Source organism: Sciurus vulgaris, assembly GCF_902686455.1.
Source record: "Sciurus vulgaris genome assembly, chromosome: 9".
In the NCBI taxonomy this organism is placed as follows: Eukaryota; Metazoa; Chordata; class Mammalia; order Rodentia; family Sciuridae; genus Sciurus; species Sciurus vulgaris.
This window is the reverse complement of record NC_136469.1, coordinates 113,837,929-113,853,642: the sequence shown is the minus strand read 5'-3', so window position 1 is coordinate 113,853,642 and position 15,714 is coordinate 113,837,929. Positions and strand designations below refer to the sequence as shown.

General features: G+C 40.0%; 1 protein-coding gene across 1 annotated transcript in view; it reads right to left on the bottom strand.

Annotated features, from left to right (window-relative positions):
* SMIM14 (small integral membrane protein 14) overlaps positions 1-10,747 on the bottom strand; it is an 88,988-nt gene extending 78,241 nt beyond the window's left edge. The window contains exon 1 of the mRNA XM_079152888.1: positions 10,470-10,747. The gene's annotated coding sequence lies outside the window, so the exon portion shown is untranslated. The remainder of the gene's footprint in view (positions 1-10,469) is intronic.
* Between the last annotated feature and the right edge of the window lie 4,967 nt (positions 10,748-15,714).

Genomic DNA, 15,714 nt, shown 5'->3' with positions numbered 1-15,714 from the left:
ACCAAGAATGAAAAAGCTGAAAAAAAAATAAAACTTCAACATCATATCTTCCTATATCTGGGCAGCAGGATTTTACTTTTTCCCTTTGTACATTTACCACAGAGCTACATCCCAAGGATCCTCAGTTTGTTTTGTTTTTTTTCTTAAGACAGGGCCTCAATAAATTGCCAGATTGGTCTCAAACTTTCCATCTCTTACTTCGCCTCAGCAGATGAGATTACGTTTATGTGCCACCCTGTCATCTCAACTGGTTTTAAGTATGTTTTTATATAGAAGCAAAACAATCTCCTCCACTTCCCCCACATCCTATGTAAACACAGGGTTCTTCTTGTGAGAAAGTACAGATAACAAGGGCTAACTCAAGGTCAAAAAATGAACTCTTTAATGTACATTAAGTAGGTGATTTATGATAGAATCACTTTTTCAAATAGTCAGCCAAATCTTTACAATGATGAAGAATGATAACAAAATTCTTTCAGTTCTAAAAGTTAAAATCCACAGCAAGAGAAAAATGCCAAGTAACAAATTAAAAGGCATACAATTTTTTTGTTTTGTTTGTGGTACTTGCGATTATGTGAAGGTGGGGGGGTGGTATTTTTGGAAAAATAGAACTGGAGGCTTAGCTTAGTGGCAGAGTGCTTACCTACCGTGCACAAGGCCCTGGGTTCCATTCCCAGAACCTTAAAACAAAACAGAAAACAAAAAACTCAGAAAAACTATTCTATGCATTTTTATAAAAAATAAAATTAAGCACCAATTTCACTGAGTAAAGCTCCAGTTTTAAAACTAATAGTGAAACGTTTTAGAAACTGCTAGAACTGCTACCAGCATGTTCAGGAAACATATACTTGAGTCTGCTCTATTTATTCTTTTTTTGAAGTACTGGGGACCAAACCCAGGTCTCCCACATACCAGGCAAGCACTCCACCATTAAGATATACCTCTTGTATATTTTTCTTTATTTTATTTCTACTACTTTCTTTTATTTATTTTTTATTTTGGCAGTACTGGGATTTGAGCCCAGGGACACGCTGTACCACTGAACTACATTCCCCAGTCCTTACTATTTTTTATTTTGAGACATTAAGTTTGTCTAAGTTGCTGAGGCTAGCCTCAAACTTGCAAGTAGCTAGAATTATAGGCATGTGCCACCATGATCAGTTACTTTATTTTTTATCAGACTGGGCTGAACCAATATAGTTATGCCTTAATAGTTTTAAATTGTTTTTAGTTGTATATGAACAAAATACCTTTATTTATTTATTTTTATGCGGTGCCTTCTCACATGTGCCAGGCAAGTGCTCCACCACTGAGCTACAACCCCAGCCCACCTTAACAGTGCTTATTAGAATGTAGCTTTATTAGCTAGGGAGTGATATTGGCCAAATTGTTATATTGTGTGAATGTATGAATATGTATCATTATGTACAAATAAAATGCAGGAATAAAAAAATGTAGAATGAGGAAAAAATGATATCTCAACAAGTTAAAAAAATGTAGCTTTACTAGTTACTTCCACATATAAACAAAAACCCTTGAGAGAACATCAAAACAGGAAAATTATCCATTTTAAAAATGAGGGAAGCCAGACATGTGGCACACACCTATAATCCCAGCAGCTCAGAAGGCTGAGGCAGGAGGATGGCAAATCCAAAGCCATCCTCAGCAACTTAATAAGACTGTGTCTCAAAATTTAAAAAAAAAAAAAAGGACTGGGGATGTGACTCAGTGATCAAGCACCCCTGGGTTCCATCTTCAGTACCAAAAAAGAAGAGGAAAACAGCGAGGCACAGTGGCTCATGCTATAACAAGAAGGGAGGCTGAGGCAGGAGAATCAAAAGTTAGGATGCCAACCTCAGAACTGAGCAAGGCCCTGAGCAACTTGGTGAAACCCTGTCTCAGAATAAAACCTTAAAAAAAGGGCTGGGGATGTAGTTCAGTGTTAAAGCACCCCTGGATTCAATCCCCAGTACAATAACGAGGAAAACTTGTTCAGATAGTTTAGATAGGAAGTCACAGTGTAAATTCCTGACCAGGTCTTATTCTGTATCTACCGGTTATGATCAACCATAGACTGGGTAGCCTATAAAAACAAATTTATTTCTCACAATCTGGAAAGTTGGAATGTCCAAAATCAAGGCAATGGCAGACTCTGTCTGGTGGTGGGAGAGGGGCCTTCCTTCTGTGTCCTCATAAGGTGAAAGGAAACAAAACAGCTCTCTAGGGCTTTTGTTTTGTTTTGTTTTTATATCAGGGATTGAACCAGGATAATCTACCACTGAGTAACATCCCCAGCCCTTTTTATTTTTTTGAGACAGGGTCTTGCTGAATTATTTAGGACCTCACTAAATTACTGAGGCTGGCCTCAAACGTGATCCTCCTGCCTTAGCCTCCCTAGTCACTGCGATTACAGGCATGTAACACCTGTAAGTTTCAATTACAAATTCTGGGAAACCTATTCAGACCATAGCATTAAGTCTTAGACATTACCTCTTTTTTCCTCAGTGACACTTTTAAGTCCTTAACTGTATTTGATTCACATTCTAGGAATTACTTTGAATAACTTGCTAAGACATCATGGGATAGCAGAAAGAAAATATCCTGGATAAAATTCAAGTAATAGCACTACTGAGAAATGAATAATCAACCTCTCTGTAACTTTACTTATAAAACAGGAATGATAGCTAAAACTGTTCATTTTAAAGGGCTATTTAAAGACTGAATGAGGGGGCTGGGGCTACAGCTAAGTGGCAGAGCGCTTGCCTAGCACATGAGAGACACTGGGTTCCAACCTTAGCACTGCATTAAAAAAAAAAAAAAATACTTAAAATAAAGGTATGCTGTCCATCTACAACTACAAAAATAAAAATTTTTTAAAAAATAGAGAATCTGTAAGAGTGCTTTATAGGTCAAAAAGCAATGGGCCGACTCAAATCTATGGCGTTTTTACCACTCAGGCCTATTTTGCTCTGGAGTGTTGTGTTCCCCTGGGGCCACAGTTATCATTCTTCTACATAAAAGGGAAGAAAGGCATCTTGCATTCTGAAGCTCAGTTCCTCAACTACTAATTTTTCTTTTCCTGGTTATAATTTATTCATATATATACAAAGACTCCCTTTACCTGATCAAGTTCCAGGGGTAAAATTTATCACAAATAAGCTGAGCATAGTGACACATGCCTGTGATTCCAGCTACTCAAGAGGCTGAGGCATGAGGATCACAAGTGAGGCACTAGCTTTTGATTCTGGGCAACACAAAAAAATATAGGGATGTATTTAAAATATATAAGAGCTAGGTGTGGTGGCACAGGCCAGTAATCCCAGGTTCTTAGACTGAGGTAGGAGGATCAAGAGTTCAAAGCCTGCCTGGACAACCTCAAAACTCCATCTCAAAATAAGTATCTGAGGTTGTTTGGCATTGTAGATCAGGATACAGTGCTTGCCTGCCATGCACAATACCCTGGGTCTAATCCCTAGCTGGGATTAAAAGGATATGTGGTTATGTGCACACATATATACACCAATATATTGCACCACGTATTTTGTATCTCAGAGACTTGGACTATGGTGTCTCTGTGGGTCCTGGACACCAAAGGACAATCATAAACTTGTGTTTTAAACAACTGTTTTGTGTTGGGCATCAAGGCATACAACAGTAATCCCAGCGACTCAGGAGGCAGGAGTATCAAAGGTTCGAGGCCAGCCTCAGCAACTTAGTGAGTCCCTAAGCAACTTAGCTAGACCCTGTCTCAAAATATAAAAGGGCTGGGGATATAGTTCAGGGGTAAAGCACCCCTATATTCAATCTCCAGTACAAAACAAACAACCAAAAACAAAACAAAACAAAACAAAAAACCCACAGAACTATATTGTAAGACAAAACAAAACAGCCAAAACACTGACTTCTAATTCTTGTATGTACCAGTGAAGATGTTAACTGCATACCTAACTTGATTAAAGTACCCTTATTAGGTGTTAAATTTTGAAATCTTTGCACTTGTAACACTTGTAAGTGCAGACAAGCATAAACTAGCTTTGTTTTGTACTTTTACAAAGCTGACACATTTGTGCTTTGATCTAAATTTAAAAAAAGAAAAAAGGGAAATGAAAATTCAGTATGAAAATAAGCAACGAGAAAGAAACTTTCTCCAAAATAAAAATAGTGAAGCTTAAATGTTACTAAATGTACATATAAGCTCTATTATACATTTAAAAATTGCTTTAGCTTAGAAAACACACACTTTTCCTAAGAGATGTTTATTTTTTTAGTTGTAGATGGACAAAATATCTTATCTATTTAAATGTGGTACTGAGGATTGAACCCAGTGCTTCACATGTGCCGGGCAAGCACTCCACCACTTAGCCACAATCCCAGCCCAAGAGATGATTATTTTAAAGCAATACACATTTCAAATTAAAATGTTCAAATACCCCCTCCCCCCTGAAAAAAAGTTACTTTCCTCTCCTCAGAGGCACCTTCTACTTTCATATAAGTTTTCTAGGTGTATTCAAGTACATGTACACTATATATAGTTGTTAAATTATGATTAAAATCCTTTGTTTCAAATCATTAAAGTGTCTTTAATATGGCATATCTTAAAATTAAACTACTATAATTCTTCAGAGCTTTAACTGTTTAAAGTTATGGCTCCTCACAGTATTATAATAGTAAAAAACCATTCACGTCCAACATTAACTGAGAGCTTCAAGTCAGTTTATTCAAACTATGATATACAGCCAGTTAAAAATCATGTTTAGGCTAGGTGTTATGGTGCATGCCTGTAATCCCAACAATTCGGAAAGCTGAAACAGGGGGGTTGAAGTCTGATGAGAGCCTGGACAAATTAGTGAGACCTTTTTTTTGTATTTTAAGGAACTGAGGATTGAACCCAGGGGTGCTTAACCGCTGAGCAACATTCCCAGCCCTTTCTATTTTGAGACTGGGTCTCATTAAGTTAGCAGGGCCTGGCTATGCTAAATTGCTGAGGTTGACCCTGAACTTGGGATCCTCCTTGCCTTAACCTCCTGAGTCACTGGGATTACAGGTATATCCCAACTGCACCCACCTATAAGATCCCGCCTTAAATTAAAAAATAAAAAGGGCAGGGAATATATAGCTCAGTGGTAGAGTGCCCCTGAATTTAATCTCTAGTACTGCAAGAAAAAAAATCACATTTAGGGTAGGATGGGGTATAGCCCAGTGGTAGAACACTTGCCTACCATGCACAAGGTCCTGGATTTGATCTCTAGCACCATAAAAATCACATTTAGAACATTTCTGAAGGACAAACTAAAAAACTCATTGTATTAAACAAATAAAAGTATATAAGAATATGTGAGTATATCTGCAAAAAAAGACAAGAAAATACACACATGGAAAGTACTTCTAAGTTTACAGATTCACTGTTAGTTTTATACATTACTGTCTTTTACAACTTTCCAATATTGCAAGCAGGCAGTGATAGGAGAGAGCCTGGCTGTTTATAGAAGTCTAAGGTGGGTTAGGCTAGAGTTCTGGTAAAGGTCATGTATGAACTGAGCCTCCACAGAAAAAGTTAGCCAGTCTGAAAGACTGTAAAGGAAAATTATAAAACAACTAGTACTTTTCTGGGTGGAAGTCCCCCCACCCCAGCATCAACATAACAATCAAATTTAACATTATTTTCATTCATCTGGAAAGGGGTCTTACACAATGAAAAATTTCTGTAGTTTATGATCATCCAAAAGCAGTCCAAAAAGTAAAAATCAATGAAGAAGACAAATGACTTATCAAGAGATAGAAAAGAATAAGTGACATGGGGTGCAGGGAACACTAGGGATTGAACCCAGGACCTTACACATGCTAGACAAATGCTCTACTACTGAGCTACATATCTAACCCATTTAACTGTATATTTAGACAAGTATCTATCACTGAATTACCAGGGTCACCTTGAACTTACAATCCTCCTGCCTCAGTCTCCTGAGCAGTTTTTTTTTTTTTTTTGGGGGGGAGGGGGCGGTGCAGGCAGCTAACTGGGGATTGAATCTAGAGGCACTTTATCACTGAGCTACATCCCCAATCTTTTTTATTTATTTATGCTTTTGGTACCTGGGGTTGAACCCAGTGGTGCTTAACCACTGAGCCATATTCCCAAAAACTGTGAGACAGGGTCTTGCTTAGTTGCTGCTACTGGCCTCTAACTTTTGGTTCTCCCGCCTCAGCCTCCCAAGTTGCTGGGATTATAGGCATGTGCCACTACACGGGGGCCCTTTTTTCTTTTCTTTTTTTTTTTTGAAACAGGGTCTTGCTAAGTTGCTTAGGGCCTTATTAAGTTGCCAGGCTGGCATCAAACTCAAGATCCTTCTGTCTCAGCCTCCTAAATCACTGGGATTATAGGCATGGGCCATCATAGCCAGCCCAGCAAGTAGAAGGGTTTCTGATGTGGGGAATGCAATGTTAATATACAAGGAAGGAAAAAATACTCCAAATTTATTTTTAGCCTGGAGGACTCTCAGAACTCAATACAACAAAGCAGACAACCTGGGAGTCCTTATACAATTTTTTTTTTTTTTTTTTTTTTGAGACAGTCTTACTATATTGCTCAGGTTGGCCTTGAACTCCTAAATTCAAGAGATCCTCCCACTTCAGTCTCCCCAGTAGCACAGAGTATTTCTGAAGGTCATATCCCAGTTAGGCAACTTCAAGCTCAACCAAACAACAACAAAAACAATGACAACAAAAACATGGATCCTTGAGGACAGGATTGGAAATGCAGCAGAAAATATATCCTGTCCTTTAACAAAACATGGGCTATCTTTAAAAAAAAAAAGTACTGTGTATAGTTCCAAATGCTATAGTTCAGAAGCAGCAGGGTACAATGATAAAGATTACAGATAGAGGTTCAAATCCAAGATTGTACCACTTATTATGTCTGTGTCTGTGTTTTCATTTGTAAAATGGGAGAAGGAATACCTCATCTGTGTTGCTCTGCAGTTAAATGAAAAATATGTGAGAGTAATTTTGAGCTTACTACCTGATAGTGTTTAAAAAAGGTAGATTATTACTACTATAAAGCAAGACTCAATCTCCCAAAAAATATTAAAATATTAAGAGACCTTCTCAAACTTTAATGTATATTACAGTCACCTTAGGGGCCTGTTGAAAATTAAGGTTCTAGGGACCCATTTCTCCGGGGCTTAATTTCACTGGTCTGAAATATGATGAGAGTGTTCTCCTGCCCAGACATCAAGAATTATTAAAGGCTGGGGATGTAGTTCCGTGGTAGAGTGCTTGTCTGATGTGCCTGAGACACTGGGTTCAATCCCCAGAACCACATTTTAAAAATTATTGAAGAGCGTTCAGACACTGTTCCATAAAAACAGGCTGAATATTAGACTGTTTCATAGAAAAGGACTGGCCTAAAGCAGGAATAAAAGAACAAACAAGGGCCCCATTCTCAAAGAGCTAGTCTCCAAAGGAAACAGACAATTTAAATGGGAATTCCAGAGAGTGGTATGTTGTTATAAATAAGAGAGTATGGAGAGACAGGGTAATCTCCTTGAATAGCCAACATCTGAACTGCCACCAGAATGGCATGACGGAATCAACCAAAGCAAGATCTCAAAGAATTCTAAAACCACAGGGCACAGCACTTGCAAACGCCCTAAATTAGATCTAGCTTGGCAAGTTCCAGGAACAGCAGTGCTAAAGAGGATGAAATCTGAAGGACACACATGTGGCCAGACTCCAAAGTACTGAACTAGACAAAGGGATACAAAGAAAGAAAGGCAATGTCAAAACATGTAGTACCTGGCAAGCTCTATATGGAGTTCACTTTTTATTCTGAATTGGAATAGGGCACTTTCAACAAGGAGGTGTGATACAATCTGAATTTCAAGGATCTTGTAGGCTATGATAACAGGAATATATAAGCCCAAGGGAAGGAGGGAAACCAGAAAGTTACTGCAGGTGAGAGATGGTGAAGTTTGGCAAATGTGGCAGTAAGAATGGGAAGAAGTGAATACATATGAATGCTATAATTTAAGGCAACTTAAGGGAAAAGAACTAAGTCACACAACAAGTAGTAAGCATCTGGAACTAATTACTCAAGGGATAAAAATGAGGGCTTAGGATGTGTATCAATAGTAGAGCACTTGCCTAGCATTCATAAAGCCCTAGGTTTAATCCCCAATATGGCAAAGAAAAAAAGAGAAAAAAATGAAAATAGACATTTACAGGTTTTAGTTAAGTTTATGAGAAATCCACCCCAAATAAGTTATTAGCAGATTTAGGATACTTTATGCTACTTATCCCTTGAAGCTAAGGTGAAGAGGACATTATCTTCCAATTCACCATTTTGGTACCAATGGTGAAAAACTGGATTAAACGGGCATAGATCTCAGACTCAATGTTAAATAAACACATTAAGTATGATGTGTAAAGTAAAATCTTCCAGGACGTTCCTGAACAGTTGACTGGAATTTGGAGCACAGTATAACTAAACTTAACCCGAGTGAAACCACTAAATAAACAAACTTTTTAAATTTCCATACTGTAACTCAGGACTGTGTACCTGCTTTCTCAAGAGTTAAGCTAAGACTTACTTTGTCACATAATGAAGATTAATTTCTTAAATTTTAAAATACCATCACAGAGATCTGGGGGTAAACTTTTAAAACCACTTTAATAATTAGTTATTCCCACACAGAAAATATTCCCTGAAAGATCCAAAGTTTAAACCTGCAAAAATTTTGTTACTCAAAAAAGTACAAGTGTGTGAAAAAGAAAGTTGCAGGAAAGCATATATGGTAATGATACCATACTTTTTGTTGATTTACTGATTTTTTTTTTTTTTTTTTTGGGGTAATCAAATCCAGGGGCACCTTACCACCGAGCCACATACCCAATGCTACTCCCTAAATTGCTGAGACTGGCCTCAAACTTGTGATCCTCCTGCCTCAGCCTCCCCAGTACAGACATGCAACACCACACCCAACTTTTCTTTTTGCTTATCTGCTTTCATGGATAGTGTCTCCAAGTATCACAAAGCATTTCATATAAGCAAAAATATTCAGTCCTAGGTTGGCATGAAAGGTCAAAAGCTGAAAAAGAAAAACTTAGAAAAAGCAATTTCCTTCACTCAACGTCAGCAGGATTCCAAATCATAGGAAGAAAGGTTCATGAAGAGGTCTATGTTCCACCACAAGGGCATACCCTTCAAGGAAGAAATAAACTCCTAAGAGAACTCATCCTGGATTTGATAAGGGGCAACTGATTACAATTTTGTGGGTCTTTCTTCCTGTTTACCACAGAAACACCTCCATTAGTGAGTTCTCTGAGGTGGTAATGCTCTTTTTTTGGAATGGAGTTAGGACGCAAAGGTGGTTTGGTTTTGTGGTATCTTTGGCACGGAGGGAAGCAGGCTGGGAGCAGGCTACACTAAAGGAATCTGCGTGAGCAGTCAGCTGGGATCACAAGCGTTCTGTTACCTCCACTGGATAGTGAGAACTTCTCTTGAGGGTCTCAAGACTAAAACACCTGGAAGGTTCTCTTCTTTCCAAGTTGCTGTGTGTATAGCTGCCAACATTTTGACAAAACACAAAAATCGGAAGATCCCTTCCACAAATGTAGATATTATGTGTGTGGAGCTCATCCTACTCTCGTTTGCAGAACCAAAAAATTCTATTAATAAAGCCACATCCTTGAATTTGCTAACTGGGGCAAGTGAAAATAGCCTACCGACTCTATAGTTAACAAATGCCATCTTGGCTGAAATCCTAACATTTTAAACAGCCACTCTGGAGAACTTTGGCTTTAAACAGCAACACAGGACCTCAGCTACTGCCCGTCACCAGTCTACCACACGGTATTCGTTCCAATAAAGGGTGCTACCTCTTTACCATCAGCCCCGGTCCCACTAACTAAACGAACAGAAAACGGGAATCCTTAAAATTCGCAACCCAACAGGGGTCAAAAAAGCTGTCGCTTTCAGGATGGCAGCTTTTCTGTATCCTCAATCACAACAAAGGACGCATCCTAGTGACTTCATCATACCCAGAAAGGGCTGAGGAAGACGGGTAAACGAAATAGTGTGGATTTCGGAGTAGCTGAGATTTTCCCTTCCAGCTACGAGACTCTGCTTCTTACTCCATTATACGCCTCCACCCGTGTTGACTATCTGGCCATAAAAATAAAACCACCCGTGGCTCCCGTTCACTTTCTCGCCCAGCCCCGACTCGGGCTTCCTGCAGAGAAAGCCGAACTACAAGCTGTCTGCCTCGTTCCTCTCCGGGGCACGCACGCTCGGCAGCAGCAAGCTCCTCCGGTGCGAAACCGCCAGTCTGGCGGCCGGGGAAGAACCGACCCGAGAAACAACCTCGCTGTGCCGCAGCCACCGCAGTCCGCGAGAGCCTGAGGAGTCCCCAGGAAAAACCGGGGTGAGGGGAAGGTGGGCCGGCAAACGGCAGTGGGAGAGGGGAGACACTCACCCGCCCAGACAACAACCGACGGGGCGGGGAGGGTGGGGGGCCGGGACCTAGTCTCGGCAGAAAGACCGCCTGGGGCTTCCGGAACGCTGCGGCTGCTCCGGACGCCGCTGCCGCTGGTGCTGCTGGCCGCCTGCGTCTCCCCCTCCTCTGTTTGGATTCGATTGACCACGTCACTCTTAACCACGAGACCCGGATCTGCCGGCTCCCGCGGACCGCGGCGCAACAGATTGCAGCGCCTCGAGACTCCAGAAGCCCCGCCTGCCGAGCATGCGCGCGCCCCGGGCCGGTCCTATGCGTCGGTGGGAGGCTGCGAGGGCGCGAGCGGCTTCGGGCGCTCACGTCACGCTGTGCGTGGGGGCGCGAAGTGCCGGGATGTGGTTCCGGTCGGGAAGGGCGGGGCCGAGGACTGTGAAGGAAGCAGGGTGAGGCCACACGTCCGTTGAATTATCTCGCGTAGCTCCTGCTCTTTGGTAGAGTTTGTCTTCTCGCAGGTCTCTCTTGGCTGAGCTAGTGGCCCTCTCTGACCACAGTGTTTAGAATATTCGAGTAGAGGTAGAAGTGAGCACAAATTGGTGTCAGATGAAACCAGGTACATCTGTAGAGATGGTGATGTATTGATAACAAGCCCAGGTGAAAATTGGAGCTTGAAGATTACAAAAGTATGTCGAGTGTGGCAGTTATTGTCTCCCCTTTACTCTCGAACATTTTTGTACCAGAACACCAAAGTTCAACAGGAATATTAAAAGGGCTGTGTGACCAAACATGACCTGCTGTTTAGGAGGTGGAGGGGAATGCTCTTGTTAGGCAACAAGCCAAGCCTTTGTCGCTTTGGTTTTAGGGGAATTGAATAAGGATGCTGTTTGTGGGTTAAGAAATTTGGTTTTTTTAGCTAGATGTTGTGGCGCACGCCTGCCATCCCAGCTACTTGGTGAGACTGAGGCGGAAGGATTGCAAATTCAGGACCAGCCTGGGCAACTTCGGAAGACACTGTCTCAAAAGTGGTGGGGATGTAGTTCAGTGGCAGAGCGACCCTGGGTTCAATCCCCAGTCTCTCAAAAACTAAATTTTGTTTTTTAGATTTAATTGGTGCTTCCTACTTTGCCATTCTAGCCTCAGTTTACTCGTTAAAGAATGAAAGTTGGCAAAATTTAGGACTATGCTATTGTTTTCTTAGGTCCGTGAATTGATGAACTTTAATTAAGTGTAACTAATACCGGGCACGGTGGTGCATGTCTGTTGTCCCCGCTACTTGAGAGGCTAAGGCAGGAAAATCGCCCGAGCCTGGGAGTTTGAGGCCATCTGGGCAACAAATGTAAGTCCCAAAGATTTCACAGAAGTGCCTTTTTGCCCTATCCTATAGGAGAAGTGAAAATTATAGTTGTCTTCCTTGTTCTGATTTGGTGATCTTTTCACCTACCCAGCTTCTCCTTTAGCTATTATGTTAATTATTCCTCTACAAGCTGAGTCACCTTAAGCAAATTAATATAATCTGCAAGAGTTGTTTTTTTTTTTTCCCCTAATAAATTAGATATTGAACACAATTAAGGGTTCCTAGAAAACTAAAGATTTCTGGTAAAACTCCAAGTGTTTCCTCAGTTAATTTGTTATTTCAAGTTGGTACAAAATAAGCTTTCCGGGTGTGGTGGCACACCTGTAATTCCAGCGGCTCCAGAGGCTGAGGCAGGAGGATGGCAAATTCAAAGCCAACCTCAGCAACTTACCGAGGCATTAAGCAACTCAGTGAGACTGTCTCTAAATAAAATTTAAAAAAAAAGGGGTAGGGACGTGGCTCAGTGGTTAAGTGCCCCTGTACCAAAAAAAAAAAAAAAAAAAGAGGAAGCTTCTTCACCCTTACCTGCAATCCTGAACTTTCCTTATTCAAATTCAGAGATTTTTGAAGTGGCATCTAGTGCCTTTATGAAGTTCATGAGCTGACCCTGTAGCAGAGGCTCTCTAATTTGTGTAACTCTAAACAAAAAGTTTTGTATGCTTGGGTGCATCCATGTGCACATATGTTTGAAAACACAGCTGTGCCTAAGTGTTGAACAAAATTAAGATTGTACTAGAATCTTGTGCTGCACAAAATTCTTTATAAAGTAAATTGCAAGAAAATCAAGATGTTGGGATCCTGTGCTTAACCTCCAGTGATTTTGAGCTTTGAGGGTTGAGTCTACTCTAGTCTTTTGAGTCAAGGTTACTTTGACAAAGATAATGTGACTTCTGAAGCTGTCATAAAGGCACTGATAACAGCTTTCCATCTCATTCTCTTGGATAGCTTGCTCTGGGGGAAGGCCATTCATCTTGCCACTCAAACAGCCCTACAAAGAATCCACTCTGGAGAGGAACAAAAGTTTTTAGCAAAACATGGTACCAACTTGCCAACTATACGAGTGTACTCCTTCACAGATCCTACGACTGTAATCATGCATTTGGATGATTGCATCCCTGCCCAACATCTTACCACAATCTCATGAAAGCTGGAAAGGGTTACCTCTGGCCCACAGACACTGTGCTATAGCATCTTGTGTGGGGTTTTGCCTTAATCTTCAAATTCAATCTTTATAAACTTTAAACAATGGAAGAACTAACAATTCTATATGTAAAGTAATTTTAAGATAATTCTTACCACATAGAGATTGAATAAATATTTGTTGAATGGATATAGAGAAGTAAATAAGAGAAACACCAATTATAAATGGAACAAATACTGATAGATAAAATATTAATATACTATATGAAGGGCTCATAACAAATCAATAAGGTAGATATTAACACTTTCAACACGTGTAGGTATAGAACATGAACTGTTAACACACAAAAAGAAAAGAAAAAGTGATATTTGAAATTTTTTAATAGCAGTAATTTAAAAATGCAAATTAAAGTAAGGTTTTCTTTTTCAACTACCACATTAGGGAAGTATTTTTAAAAAGAAGTGTATTAGTACTGTTAGCATTGCTGGTAGAAATGTAAATTGGCAGATAGCTTTTTGGAAGTCAATTTGACAATATTTAAAATTCTATAAAGTATTTATATTAATTGACCCAGTTTCACTATTAGGAACTTATCCTACTGAAATAATTTTAAAATAGAGAATAATACTATAAAGATACTAGTTTTCAATGGGGAAATAAACTGCATATACAGTGATAACGGGAAGGATAAATATGTTACATTGTATCTTACGGCCTAAAAATCTTGGTGATATATAGTCATAGTTTGGAGAACACATTCCCAAATAAGTTTATGAATACAAAAAGCATACATATTTACAAACGTTTCTTCTAAAGCAAAAATTGACATTGTAGGGGCTGGAACTATAGCTCAGTGGTAGAGCGCTTGCCATGTGTAAGGCACTGTATTCAGTCCTCAGCACCACATAAAAATAAAGGAATTGTGTTCATCTACAACTAAAAATATTTCTTTTTAAATTGGCATTATATTGGTGATTTCTGGGGGAAGTAAAAAAGTTCCTTATGACTTTTTTTTCCTTTTTTTGTGGGAGCTGGGTACTGGGGATTGAATCCAGGGACATTAACCACTGAACAACATCCCCAGCCCTTTTTTTATTTTTTATTTTGAGACAGGGTCTTGCTAAGTTGCTGAGGCTAGCTTTGAACTTGAAATTCTCCTGCCTCAGTCTTCTGAGCTGCTGGGGCTTACAGGCATGCACCATGACATCTTATGATATATATATTTTTTTCTTTTTTGGTACCAGAGATTGAACTCAGGGGCAATGAACCACCAAGTCACATCCCCAGCCCTATTTTGTATTTTATTTAGAGACAGGGTCTCATTGAGTTGCTTAGCACCTCACTTTTTCTGAGGTTGGCTTTGAACTTGCAATCCTCCTGCCTCAGCCTCTTGAGCCACTGGGATTACAGGGATGCACCACCATGCCTAGTTCCTGGGACTTTTTGACCTTTTATACAATAAAAAATATATGACCTTTTGACAATAAAAAAGTCATTTGTTATTTATTTATACTGGGATTGAACCCAGGACCTCATACATGCTAGGCAAATGTTCTGCCACTGAGCAGAGCACTCCCACCCTTTTTTAAAATTTTGTTTTGAGATAGGGTCTGGCTAAGTTGCCCAGGCTGGTCTTGAACTTGCAAACTAATGTGGTAAGTAGCTGGAATTACGGGCATGCACCACCACAGTGTTATTTGTTTGGTTGTTTGGATGTGGGTTTTTTGGAGGAAGAGGTTTGGTTGATGTTTTGTTTTTGAAAAACTGTGTGATTGTATTAGTCTGCTCAGATTCCCATAAAAGAATATCCCAGTATAGCAGGGCCCTAGATAACTGCACACACCACCACACATGCCCATATTGATGCAATGTATACTTACAGCAGCTACATAAAATTTCCAATTCAAGCAATCAAAAGAGTTTCTGAAGTTTCTAAATCCCAACTCCAACTTATGAAAAGAGAAAAGTCAGTGAGGTCATCTTGGTCTATCCCAGGTCCAATGACTAGAGCTAGAGGGGAATATGTTCAAGCAAACTCTTGGAGAAGGAAGCACTGGCAAACCCATTTGAAGCAGTGCAACGGTGGAAAGAATGAAAGACATCTACCACAGTTATCTGCAATCATGTTTTTTGTTTGTTTGTTTTATGTCTTGTGGTGCTGGGGATTGGACTCAGGATCTTGTGTGTGTTCAGCAAGTGCTGTGACACTTAGCTACATCCCCAGCCCTGCAACCAATATTTTGATGATGACATCAAAATTATGAACCAGACTCATTTCCTACCCTAGTCTTCCATTTTAGGGCTTTTCAGAAATCCTAAGATAGGATAACCTTGAGAACTCTCTTTGTCAAGTAGTAAAAATCTCAAGGACAAAGAGAGAAAAGCTCATTTAAAATAAGTGTAGTGTTAACGATTTTGTGCCTGACTTCCAGGTAAAATGTTTTTGGACCATGAAGAAGGTGCATAGCCTATACATAGTCATCACCAGGACAGGGTATGTAGCTCAGTGGGACAGTGCTTGCTCAATATACACAAGGGCCTGGATTCAATCTCCAGTACCAGGGGAAAAAACAGTCATCACCAGCAACCATAAAAAGAACCTGTTGAACCCTAATATGAGGTCAAATCCTGCTGCCACAGTCATGGTGCTGCTCAATTGAACCATGTGCCTTCTATGAGCTAATCATTGTGTAGTGGTTCTGGGACAACTAGAAATCCATATTAAAAATCCTAAATATAAACCAGCTGTGGTAGTGTAGACCTGTAATCCTGGC